The 13127-nt window shown below is 38.7% G+C and overlaps 1 long non-coding RNA gene across 1 annotated transcript; it reads left to right on the top strand.

Annotated features, from left to right (window-relative positions):
* Window positions 1-9769: 9769 nt before the first annotated feature.
* LOC135707621 (uncharacterized) lies at window positions 9770-10645 on the top strand. The gene is made up of 2 exons (XR_010518236.1): window positions 9770-10199; window positions 10239-10645. It is a non-coding gene; the product is annotated as an uncharacterized LOC135707621 (long non-coding RNA).
* The last annotated feature ends 2482 nt before the right edge of the window (window positions 10646-13127 follow it).

Raw genomic sequence — 13127 nt, 5'->3', positions numbered from 1 at the left:
CGTTTTGTCTGCTCGAGATTCCTCTCCGTTTTTATGAATGGGGCAGAGCAGACAGTATCCAGCTTTCCATGCTCGGTAATGGCGGCCTGTTTGTATGAATAAATGTATCCCAAGGGGTTGGTCACTCTACACAGTGTGCCAAAATTAAACTTGGGCACACCCGGCCGCAGTCATTGGCGTTGTTTGGCACCCATGGTTACAATTTTTATGATCTTTAAAGTTACTGGCAATACTGAACTTTTTCTGCGCCTGCAGACTGTGCATGTGTCAAAATTTGTGTTTGATGTTGCCACAATACAGTACAATTTTTAAAAACCAGAGTCGTGAATCTCCATTAAGTCCCGCCAGTGATTCTCCAAAATCGAATTGAATTCCACAAAGTACAGTCAGCGTACATCCTATCCCAAGTAACATTGCAAGTTTTATCGCAATTTTAAAGCATGCTACAAGTCTAAATCATTGTCTGCAGAACCCTTATAAAACCCCAATTGCTACTTAGGATTGTCTGTTCGAAGAAGTAGGTACATGAAAAAAATCAGGGCAATCGCTTGCATAGAAACACCACTCAATCAATCTCAACATTACCAGCTCCAGCTCCGTTATTAAAGTCGTTACTCAGACTCCCGTTCAGTGCTGCAAAATTTCGACAATACACGGTGATACTCAAAATTCTGCTTTGGTCACTCGTTTGAGCTAACAGTCATCGTCAAGGCAAACCATGTCAATTGTCAGTAACATTTTAGTCAGTGACGAACATGTGCTGATTTGTTTATTAGCTAATTTTGGAATGAAATTAAATGGCTTGAGCAAAACAATTACATGGAGCCATTAAAGTGAATAAGCATCTACGTCCTGAACCGCTTGGATAACAATAATGTGTTTCAGAACGCAAGAAATTACACTTTTTGTTACCAGGTGAATCTTTGTCATTGACGAAAAAATGAATGGGATTTTGACAAAGATTTTTTTGAGGATCAAGTCTATCATTGTCTATGTGAAACACAATTTTGTCAATATCGCGCAAAAGTCTGTCAATGACAATGACAAATCTCAGCACTGCTCCCGTTACCCGAGAAAAGTACGTCCTACGAGTGGTTCTGATCAACCTTGAGCCGGGAACTATGGATTCGGTCCAAGCGAGACCATTTGGACAGCTGTTCCGACCGATTAACTTCGTTTTCGGACAGTCCGGTGCTGGTAACAACTGAGTCAAACGACACTAAACCAAGGGTGCTGAACTGGTGGATTCTGTGCTGGATGTTGTCCGTAACGAATCTGAGGGTTGCGATTGCCTGCACGGCTTTCAGCTTACGCACTCGCTTGGCGGTGAAACTGGCTCAGGTAAATTTGAAATCTGTTACAAAAGAATTTAGTAGCAAAAATACTTCCCTCGATACTGATCTCGAAGATTCGAGAAGATTACCCAGATCGCATCATGAACCCGTTCTCCGTCAATACATCGCACAAAGTCTCCCCCCACCGTCGAAGAGCCATACATACGTTTGAAAATTTCGTCCACCTTCATCGCCGATTCAGGAAATTTTCAAACGCATCGTCGAATAATTTACGGCCATTTTCCGCCGGAAGATCACCTTACACTGGTACACCGGGAAGGGAACAAACGACATGGAGTTCACCGAAGCCGAGACCAACATGAATTGACGAGGAAGGTGCCGACGGGTGATAATAGATGCACATGGTTAAAATGGTCGTTTTCATTATGCTACCATATACTACTGTTAATAATTGCTGAAATAAAATCTGGTTATATTAAAAATTAACACTGTTAAATTAATTTTGCTACAAATAAATTGCAGCAGCGTGCATCACAAACACAACACGATTGGCAAGTTTTTCATCGAATGTCCCTTTTTAGCATCCAACTGACCAAAGAATACTTTGACTGTTTGTACAATGCTTCCACCCGGCACAGGAAATGTGCCCTCTTCATGTGAGTTAAGGTAATTAAGTTGAGGTAATCTTCCTTCCGGAAACACTTGTCCGGAATCTCCAGCAGTAAATCTACTTTCAGTGGCTTGCCATAAGATGTTCCCAAACGACTGGATCCAATATGGTGCACGATCCGTTGCTGAACAAATTTGAAACTTTCCTTGGCGAGAACATGCGACCCGTCGGGAAATGCCAGCGGAAAATCAACTCCTTCATAATTCACATCCTTCAGAGATCATTCATTGTCCGCATCTTTTACCGTCCTCAAACTCTTCCGGAAATCGCCCAACCAACGCTCAATATAATTTATCACCTTGAATTTCACCTTCACCTCGCTTAGCATCTCTTCTACCTGCAGCCGGAATAGATTCGAGTGGTATAAATATTCCGTTTCCTTCAACCGTCAGCGGTTTGTACAGCTGCTTCATGGCTATGATCTTCCGTTGATGTTCTTCGTCTGTCCGTCGCTTGGAATGGCTTTGCGCTTAGCGCCTTTCGATTCCGAAGGTCCGACAGTCGTGACTAGCACAAAGCGTCCACCACTTTCTTGACCGCTGTCGCTTTCCGGCTCCGGCCGCCCAAAATCGTCGCCGTCAATTGAGTTCTCAGGCTTCGAAAAACAAAACAAAATCAACAGTTGTCAAAATACCGGGTTGCCAAACAATTCATTATTCTCAAGTAAACAAAAGTCAGTTCAATTACTTCTCGGCACTGCCATGCCAGCTGCGGCACACTGAGGTACGCTGAGAAAATAGTTGGCGCAAAACAAGTGTGTAGAGTGACCACCCCTTGATGTATCCTTCACTGTGCTTTTTGACACTATTTGGATGTTCGAATTTTGACCCCTCCCTTTCCCTCTCCCAGAAACAGAAGAAAATGGAACAACATACGCCCTCCAGTTAGTGTCAAAAAGCACAGTGAAGGATACATTTATTCATACAAACAGGTCGCCATTACCGAGCATGGAAAGCTGGATATTTTGTGCAGAATATGTTAAAAAGGAGGGATTTCGGATGTTAATCTAAATGCATATATAAAGGTACCACGGTACCAGACATGTTTTGCAGTGTCAGGTACTCTATTTTGTAGTCTGTGAGAGAGAAATCCCAAATAGAGTGTCTTCAAAATACATGGCATGTTGAGAGATTGAGCTCGTGAGGGCGAATGTTCTCTCTCAAATTTGATTTTTTTGGCTCTCTGGGGACTGGTAGTAAAGCGGGTAAAACTGTATGGGGAAAAATCTTTTTTATTTAATTGTAGCTTGTTTAAGAATAATATCTGGAGAAAAAATAAACGACAAAGTCCCTAACTGATTTCTTAAGGTGGTCGTTCACTTTTGTTGACCTAAATATGCACCGAAAGCGAATTATTACCACTTCTCTCAATTTCTATATGGAGATTTTCATCACTTCCTACCAGCGGAACAGCGCCATCTCTGTGGTAAATGGCCTGACGATATGATTCATTGAAAGGGTTCGCTATTTATACCACAGGACTGTAACTGCGTGACTGCTTTCTCACCCCAATGGGTCTGGGTTCAATCCCAGCCGAGGTCGGTGGGTTTTTTTCTGAGGCATAAAAATCTCTAGATTGCGGAACAGAGACCAACGTTAAATAAAGGGAAGAAGAAGAAGAAGAAGAAGAAGAAGAAGAAGAAGAAGAAGAAGAAGAAGAAAGAGAGTACCCTTCAAAGGCACACCCTTTTGTTTTGTTGGATTCCTTAGCAACAAGATTAAGCAATGACATCGATAATGACCATGCATCAGAACCCTAGTCACATAACATATGTGGAACTTCATGCAAACTGCTGACTAAAAGTTGACCTTTTTTTGTGTTTCCTCAGTGGTATAACTGGTATAGATGTCCTATCGATCTGTCAGAATTAAATTTTCGTGATTCGACACTGAGTCTTCATATGGGCCAATATTGAAAACGGCTTCTTTCGTAAATATCTTGTAATTCAAAGATAATCCATGTAACCCAGCAATTCTATAAGCTATGGGGTCTTTCCCTATACACAAACATCATGGTGGCTTACTTGAGCGAGTTTTCATTATCAAGAAATTCGTGGAAAAGTCAGTGTTTACGTTTGTTACATTGGCCCTTATGAAAGAAAATCAGATATTTCCGGAGAAATTTGAGATTTGGGCGTAATTGTTTTTGTAAACAAACATTTTAATTGCCGATTTGTCACGAACAAAAGAACAATATTGCAACCAAACTATACCAAATGATAGAGGAACCGTTCCTCAAGCTGTTTGTGTTGTTAGTTTTTTTAGATTGAGCTTTAATTCGCGAGAAATCGACAAATGCCGTTTTTGTTCACAAACGCAATTACGCCCTAATCTCAAAGTTCTCCAGATTTGGTTGCATGCTCAGTACACGCTATTTGAATACTACCCAAATTTGAGTAAAATCACTTGATGGTGGCTTGATCGGTCAAAACTGAATCTATCAAAAAATGGGTAAACTATGTTGGGAGTGACAGGTTAACAATTGAACAACGTCGGTCGGATCCATGCCATGTGTCAGCTTGTCACTCCCAACATAGTTTACCCATTTTTGAGTAGGTTCAGATGTGAGCGATCTTTGAGGATTCTACCCAAATTTGGGTAGTTTTGAAATAACGTGCAAGTATTGACGTTGACTGTGACTTTTTAACTCTTTACTCCTATTGACGTTGACGGCGACTCTGTAGCTCTTTACTCCTATGAGAAAATCCATAAGCAAACGTCAGACTGTGCGTGAAACATGGCGGACTTTGTACTATCCTTTCACTCCACCGAAAATTCCCATAAGAAACTGTCTATATTTGCTGAAAGAGCAAATTTTTCGACGGTGCCGTCAACGAAGTCTAGCGGATTTTATTTTATCTCTTCACTCCACCATGGTACCAGCGAGCCACCGTCTCCTCATGCAAACAGATTTTTCACTGAAGTGAAAGGGTAAGGTAATGCCTAAAATGTTTCTCTCTCACACAGACTGGCGTTTGCTTATGGGATTTTACCATAGAAGTAAAGAGTTACAGAGTGACCAAAAAGGCTAATTGTCAAGGTAATGCGGCCATTCTTTTTTAGACTAACTCTAGGGCACAGGGGGCTTATCAAAGGATTTATTAACGCGTGTTTTCAAGTCGGTCAGAAGTCAATCAAGCGCATTTTTAAACAGTCATATTGTAGATAACTAGTCAGTAGAACTTTGTGTTGGGAATTGAGCAAAAACATTTAATTTTACGCAATTGAGAAACATAGGGAGGGTTAAAACCTTGGGTATTACAGGTATCGATAAGCGCTCGATATCATTTGTCATCCTTCTTGCAAAATTCTTGTGAATGGAAAGATGCAAGGTCCGTTCAAAACACTGCATATTTTCCACAATATCAAGAGATTTTTGTCTGTTTTACGAATAAATTACAAGAAGAAGAAGTTCCACTACAGCTATCAAATGAACAAAGCTTCAAATAATATACTTTAATTTCTCAATGCACACTAAGTTTTTTTTTTCAGTATTCAGCTCTTTTTTATACTGCCGGTAGAATTTTGACAGCTTCTTAAGATTTGCAATACTTATATATAAACAAGGACACTTCTTGCAAAATGTTGCTGCTTTAAACTGTATGCATCTAACTACAAATTTGTGCGTTCGTATTTTTCCTCCTACGTTATGAAATGAAATCAAAGTTTGATGCAATTGGTTCCAACAAAAAATATTTAATGGAAAAAAATTGTGCATACATTTGTTATCTTAATTTATAATAGAGGAAGAAAAATGAAAAAAAAATTCCCACGGAAATTTAAAGAAATAAACAAGTATTCGCTTGCAGTTTCTCCAATTGTTGGTCATAATTACAGAAAAGCAATACGTATTGCTTTCATAATTAAATTGTAAACAGTTAACCCAAATATCTTCAAAAAATATCTCTTTTTTATGCAAACGATAATGTATAATTATAAATAAAGCTATTTAATTATAAATAAAGAACGATAGTTATATTATTAAAAATAAAAAAACGAATATTATTATGACAATACAAAAACATGAGTTCAAGAGCGCTAAGATATAGAATTATAAACCACGTTAGAAATATTTTAATAGAATTGACTACCCCCTTGATCTTCTTCATCATTTTACAGCTGGTATAATCAGTTTGACAGATCGATGTCCTACTATACCACTTGAAATCACTTAAATGGGGTCGATTTTTTATGACCGAGTTCCACATATGTTATGTGACCCTAGTCTTAACCACTTCAAACTATAGTCGCTATATTCATAGTCTGGCGGATAGAATTCCGATCTATCAAAAAGCGGAACCATTTCAATATATTGTAGACCAACAATTGAAAAGGTACTATCAACTTTTACAAACAATACGTTGATTATTCTTTCCTCGCCAATCGAAGGTAAATTAGCAGCATCATCGGATAGGGGAAATTTTCCACAACCTAAAGATGGCGTTAGTTTGTGTGAGTGATCTTTTAGTCACGAGAAAACGGTTTCCGAAATTTTATTCGTAATAGCTGATGTGCTATTTTCAGTTGTTGGTCGTGATTTGCTCGATTGGTTCCGCTATTTGACAGCTCAATTGGTTCCCGAGATTCTATCCGCCAGACTATGAATATAGGGACTATACTTCAAACTAGCGAACAACGAATGGAAGGTTAGGAATCACATAGATGAAGACAAACTGACTAATTTGTTCCGTGTTTCAAGATCATCCTCGGTCCAGGCAACCCGAGGACTTATCACTATCAACAAGACATAAAAAGTAACAAGGATTAAGATGTGTTCCTTTGATTACTGAAAAACTGTTCCCCTAGTTTGAAGTAGCCAGGACTAGGAATCGGTGGTGGATCTTACATCCCGTAACGTACCACTAAAAGGTGATCCACCCACGTTACGGGGAATATAGTAGGCCATGACATTTTTTTCTCATATAGTAAGAACCTCAAGAAATGTGTAAAGAATATAAAACGGTTGGGTTGCTCTAAATTTTGATGCATTCGAAATTTTGTTTGGTTTTTTTCTTTTAATCTCATCGGGGCTACCTACTTCTAAATCATCGTTTATCGTTTACAAAAAAAAATTGTTATTTTGGGCCACCCTAGTGTAGGTCACTGAGGAAGCATCCATGAGGTACGTCAGTGAGCGGAAATTGGTACGCTCATTGTACTTTTCATCAAAACTAATCTTATATCGTCTTGTGAATGGAACACTCCATTCCGGAACAGTACATGATCGGACATTCTACAAATCCACCGGTTTGTCCCCTCTGAAGATCGCCGTTCAGATTACTAACAAAATAAATAATCCCCCATTCGACAAGAATCCGCGAGAGAAACGAAAAACAAATCTTAAACCAACAAACTCGTTTCATTCATGGTATCACTCGTCGTCATCGTCGTTAATGAACGTTCAGCGAAGGTGCACCCGCCCAGCCAGAGAGACTTCAACCTGTCGCGCAGAACACGAACCGGAAATATCACCATCGTATCGCTCGTAATATGAAGTAGTAAGTATACAAGTTCGCGCTCCTCGGTTTCAGACCCATCAATGACGACGCTCAGGAGTGCTATTTTTGTCACTTGAGATCGACCGAACGGCAGCAGCAGCAAAAAAAAAAGATGAAAAACTCGCAGCCTAATTAGAGACACCCATTTGTCACCTTATTAGCAGCGACTAGTCGTTGGAGGAAGAACGGCGGCAGACCAATTTAAATTAGATGGTCGAAGGCGATAAGCCGGCTAAGTATGATTTACAAGCGGTGTGCGTTTTAATTACGACCGGGATGACAATGCCACAAGGTTGAGCCACTTTCACTCGGCCACTGAGGGCTCGACTTCCGCTTATGCAATCCAATGTTGCCACTTTCAAGGCTTTCGGAGATGTTTCGTCGCAATGGCAGTCGCGCAGCGCGTCATTCAATTAAATTATCTATTTTTTATTTTCTTTTGTTTTTGTTCTTGATCTTCGTGTTTGCTTGGTTCATGTTTGAATGTTTGCTTCATGTTGGTTTTTTTTTTTTCATTTCTGTTTATCTTTTCTTAACTTTAAGTAAATGATGTCCACCTTAAATGTTTCCTTTGTTTTGTTTTTTTCTGTTAATATGTTTCTCCGCTCATTGTTGTTGTCCAACAATCAATGGTTGCTGTTTAAAAAAATAAACTTATCCGGAAAATATGTACATCAGAGACAAATTAAAGTAAAAATATATAAAAATATATTCATAAGGAAAATATCTGTTCTTGGCTCATTTAAAAAAAAATCTCCTCGGTCACAAATTTTTACACCTGTTCATACTTTAAGTTTTCTTAAAAAGTAAGAAAATTATAACCGTTAAAAAAATAGATCGCAATAAAAAATCTCCTTATCAAAATATATATATCTATATATACTCATCATCGAAGTACGATTTAAAAAAAAAAAAACCTTCACAACTGTACAAGAGAACGAACCGAAAAAGAACTAAAAATACGCGCAAAGTAGGCTCCGAAACCGAAACCGATAGCAACCCGGAGTTTGTTCAAACGCCCCCCGCGGGTTGCTTTGTTTTTTTTTCTTGTATACATTTTAGCTTTCGTATCAATGTTTACCACTACGATTTTTTCTTCTTTTTCATCTTCTTGTCCCGTTAAATATGGTATGTTTGGATGATTGATTTTTTGTTCACTACGTTTTTTTTTTGTTTGTTCTCGTTTACTGTTATTCAAATTATGTTCAATTAGTTTAATTTAATGCCATCGTTGAATGTATGTACGGTTCACTTTTTTTTGCTTTGCTTTGCTTTGTTTGTTTTAGTTTCTGTTTGCAGCCGATTGTTCCTTTAGTACCTTTTCCTTCAAATTTATGCTACCATTATCAATAGTTGTAATAGCGTGTGTGTGTGTGTGTGTGTGTGTGTGTGTGTGGTTTAGTAATGCTAATAGTAATAGGTTTTCTGTTTCAATAATAAATAGTAGTTTCAGTAACGGTGTTTTACTTTTTTGCATTTTCTTCTTCTTCTTCTTCTTCTTCTTCTTCTTTCATCAAATTTAAATACTTACAAAATACACAAGTACCAATGGAAAGGTCGTTGACCTTCCGTTTTATATAAATTGCAATTTTGAATCGTTTGCACTGAAACAAATCAGCGTTTGATTTTTGTTTGTTTGTTTGTTATATGTTGTTCTACGTTTCATTTTATCAATTATGTATTCAATGACTGTGGTCTCGTGTTGGATTCTAGCTTTTCCATATGCTTTTGAAATAAGTGAATATTAGCGGTTTATCGGTGTGTATGAGAGAGTTGTATCGGTTTTGTCATTTGATATATGTACAGAGATTGTGGTTGTTGTTTGTTGGTGCATTTTGAGTGGAACTGAAAACTGTGCCACAAACCGCTCATTTTCGAAAAAAGCCAATCATTTCCAGTGCAATCCATACGAAAGAAATTAAGAACTTCTCCGATTTGAACTCCGAACTTTCCTATAGGCACCCTTTTGCTCAAGTTCGACCCTTTTAAACCCTGTATTTTTTTTTTAAATAGCTTCTTGAAAATTTCTGATCGAAATGACGTCTGAGACAAAGTTGTAGAGATCAATAATGTCTATCAGGGAAGAATAAAAAATCAAAGTTTCAAAATTCGTAAAATTCAAGCAAAATTGTAAAAACCACATTATTTCAAAATGTCCTCAACGATTTTTGAAAATAAAATAAAAAAATATATTATGAAAAAATTGAAACTTATGAAATGGTTAAAACCATAGACACTTGAAAACTGACAAAAATCGTAGAACAAAAACTTTTGGTCAAATTTATAAATATAAAACGATTTAAAATGTCTCAAATATTGTTTTTTGAGTACAAATTAAATGAAAAAACGTTTTAACAAAAAGTTCAACAATTTTGAAAAGTTCTTTTCCTACGATTGTTGAGGTTAAAGTTCTAGTCAGAACTCACGTAGAGTACGTCCCAAAACTACCTTGAAAATTTTCCCTGAAATACTTCGGTGTTATTCCTTGAAAATCATTGTTAAATCTCCTCAAATTTGCAAATAATATTTTAATGTTTCTTCTAAGTGATTTTATCCCATGGGGTAGGTCACTCCGCAAACCAATCTTGGGTCATCTTTTTTGTCAGTGTGCTGCAAGTATGCTGATTGTGCCGGTCATACACTCAAAATAATCGACACGTTATTGTTATGTGAAAAATCAGGTGGAGTCTCTCTTTTCAATTTTATGATAAATTTACGTGACACAAGTAGAGTCTACGTGATACCCCAGATGTATCAACGGGAAGTCCATTTAAAGTCACAAGGTTTTTTTTTAATGGAACGCACGTGATTTGCACATACACAAATTTTCACGTATGAAAAAATAAATGAGTGCCTCACTCATAATGGTACACAATATGGTGGAATTGCAAGTTGCATGTTTACATGCCAGTTAAAATCTTAGGGCTTATTTTCGTAAGACGATTTCGTGTTGTAAGTATAATGGCTGAACATTTTATCACAGACAAATTGTATGGTGAGAATAATTTGTAACATGTTTCTTTGTTTTAGTCTGACGACAAGGAGTACCATGGATTTAAATGCGTTCCATATCCTTCCCGAGTTCAGTTTCGCCCGAATTAATTTCTTCTTCTGTGTGCATATTTGCCACAATAAAGATACAATGCCCAAGAAATACGTCAGGATCTTTTTTCATTTGAAATCTACGTGATAATCCCGTGACTATCTCGCTCACTGAAATGAGTGCTTTCATATGAGAATCACGTAACACTTGCGTGAAAAATGCGATGGAAAAAATCTATGTATATTTTCACGTAGCATTGACGTGAACATTATTTTGAGTGTAGAGCAAGCTGCGATTGTTTGTAAAATACCCATCCCGGCAACCCGGCATTTCTGACACCTTGAATGTTTTGGTTTGAAATCGCAAGGATAACTCGGATTGAGGATGACGCGGGAAGTGGCGGGTGTGCATAATTTTGGTGTTTTGTGTTTGTGAGGTTGTTGACAGTGAAGTCACGCGTTGCACCACTTGACAACTTGAAGAAAGGAAACAAGCGGCTCTCCACTCCACGCCTAGAACTGTCATCAGCCTTGTTGTTAGCTCGCCTGTTTGAAGAGGTCATGCACAGTATTGGCATCGAAGCGAAATGCTTCTTTTGGATTTCTTCGTCGCCGTTCAGATAGAAGCAGTTTGTTGCGAATAGGTTTGTGGAGATTCAGCATATTTCCAAGAATGGGGCTTGGAATCAAGTAGCAGGATTGGACAATCCTGCACATGATCCCAACTCAGCTGCAATACGAATCGCTTTGGTTAACGGTCCGTATTGACTTAGTTCAGACGAACACAACTGGCCTTTAGCCCAACAAATCCATGAAGAGGAAGTCTTGCGGATCTCGGGAACACTTCCAGTGACAAACTCAAGTGGCATATTCAGCCTTCGATCATCGAAAATGGTTGGATTTCGCTACAATACACAACCAACGAATCGCAACAATCTCACAACGCTCGAACTTAATGAAGTACCTTCACAGCTGGTTCGAGAAAGTTTCTCGCAGGAGCCTAAAGATCTGAAGAATGGTAGAGAAGTTCGAGTTCATCCGTTCACACACATCGTCAACGTCCCCTACCTTAGTAAGATCATAGAGGTAACTCTAAGACCAGAAGGTCCCGAAGAAACGTGCTCAACTTTTTGGCTCAGCTCTGGTACTCTCATCGGTCCCAAGCTAATCGATGCACCCCTCGAAACATAGGAAAATCCACGAACCCCTCATTTTATCTGACAAACTTTCATAGCGAATCAAAACAGACATAATGTAGTACTAGAATTTCGACTAGAATGGGGCACGTTAATCGATTTGCTTGGGACCAATAGGCTACTCAAGTAGTGAGCCAATTTTAAATCGTTAGTTTCCACCGGTTGGTAAGATGCTGCATGGTGGACAGCAGCTCTTGATTTCATCTATTCGAGAACCATTCTGGCCAACAAGCGTCCGGAATCTTGTCCGGAAAGTCATCCACGAGTGCGTACTCTGCTTTAGAGTGAAGCCGAAAATTCCAGCAGCCTCACAGCTGATCGGTAGCGATGGGTCGTCAGCTGTATGTACATAAGGAGCAAGAACGACCCGGCGCGAGAGATTCTCTCTCCTATCTAATCTTAACTTGGGATACCAATGCAAATTAAAATGTCGATATTAAAATACTTGTCTCGCCAGTGTTCATAGGGAAATTAAAGTCCTGTGTTTTAGTGTTTTATAATGCCCTCAAAGGAAAACCAGAAACCTAGCCTTTCGTGATGTGAAATACATCAGCCTAGCAGCGGCCGGAAATAGTTGGAACCGGTGGGGAGCATTGTTGGAGATCGACTATAGATGATGATGAATAGACTTCTTCTAATGAGGTCTGCTTATCTGCCTCTTTCTCTTGAGCCCACTCTAGAACCTGCATTTTGTATTTAGATATAAGTAAACTGGTGGTCTGAGTTCCTCTGGTATATTCAATTAGAGGATGTTCCTAAATATACAGCCAAACAGCACGCAATGTCGTGACCAACTTCAATGACAGATGTCCAGCAGTGCCCCCATTTTATCTACACCAATCCAATGCCTAGGAGATTGTGCCGAAGGTGTGCCGATGGATGTGCCCAAGCTATGCCGAATCATATTTCGGCACAATGTTTTATCCTGAAAATATAGTCCTTTCCACGGGTCTTTAAATTTTGTCAAGGACCAACCATATTTATTTTTTTCGAAGACAGAACCAAGCATACTTTTTCCAGCTTTGTCAACGAAATTCACGGATTTCTAACGGTTTTTTTTTCCCCCGATGATTTCGAATTGCGGGTTTTCCTAGTTTTCCCGATCTTCGGGTCACCCTGCTTTATGTGGGTAATCTTGATCTTGAAATTAAAATTATGTAGCGCGTAGATATGTGTTTTCGAAATTTCAAATAAAGAATTTTTTTCAAGCTCCCGGAGAAAGGGTCTTGAACAATTTGAAAGATTGTGATCAGTGCTGATAAAAATCATTTCGTCTACACTCAACTTAGCTGCAAATGAAGACAGCCTTAACAGACCGACCCACTGCTCTGCATTTTCGAAACAGAGAAAAGAAAATGAACTCTCCGAAGAATCGCTTCGCGATGAACATTCCTCCTGTCAAACATGACTTGACTTATCGCTTATTT

The sequence above is a fragment of the Ochlerotatus camptorhynchus genome, unplaced genomic scaffold (assembly GCF_037179485.1).
Source record: "Ochlerotatus camptorhynchus isolate MF236.1 unplaced genomic scaffold, CSIRO-AGI_Acam_v1.1 ptg000314l, whole genome shotgun sequence".
Lineage (NCBI taxonomy): Eukaryota > Metazoa > Arthropoda > Insecta > Diptera > Culicidae > Ochlerotatus > Ochlerotatus camptorhynchus.
Note: the sequence above shows the minus strand (reverse complement) of the source record. Positions and strands in the feature narration are given on the sequence as shown.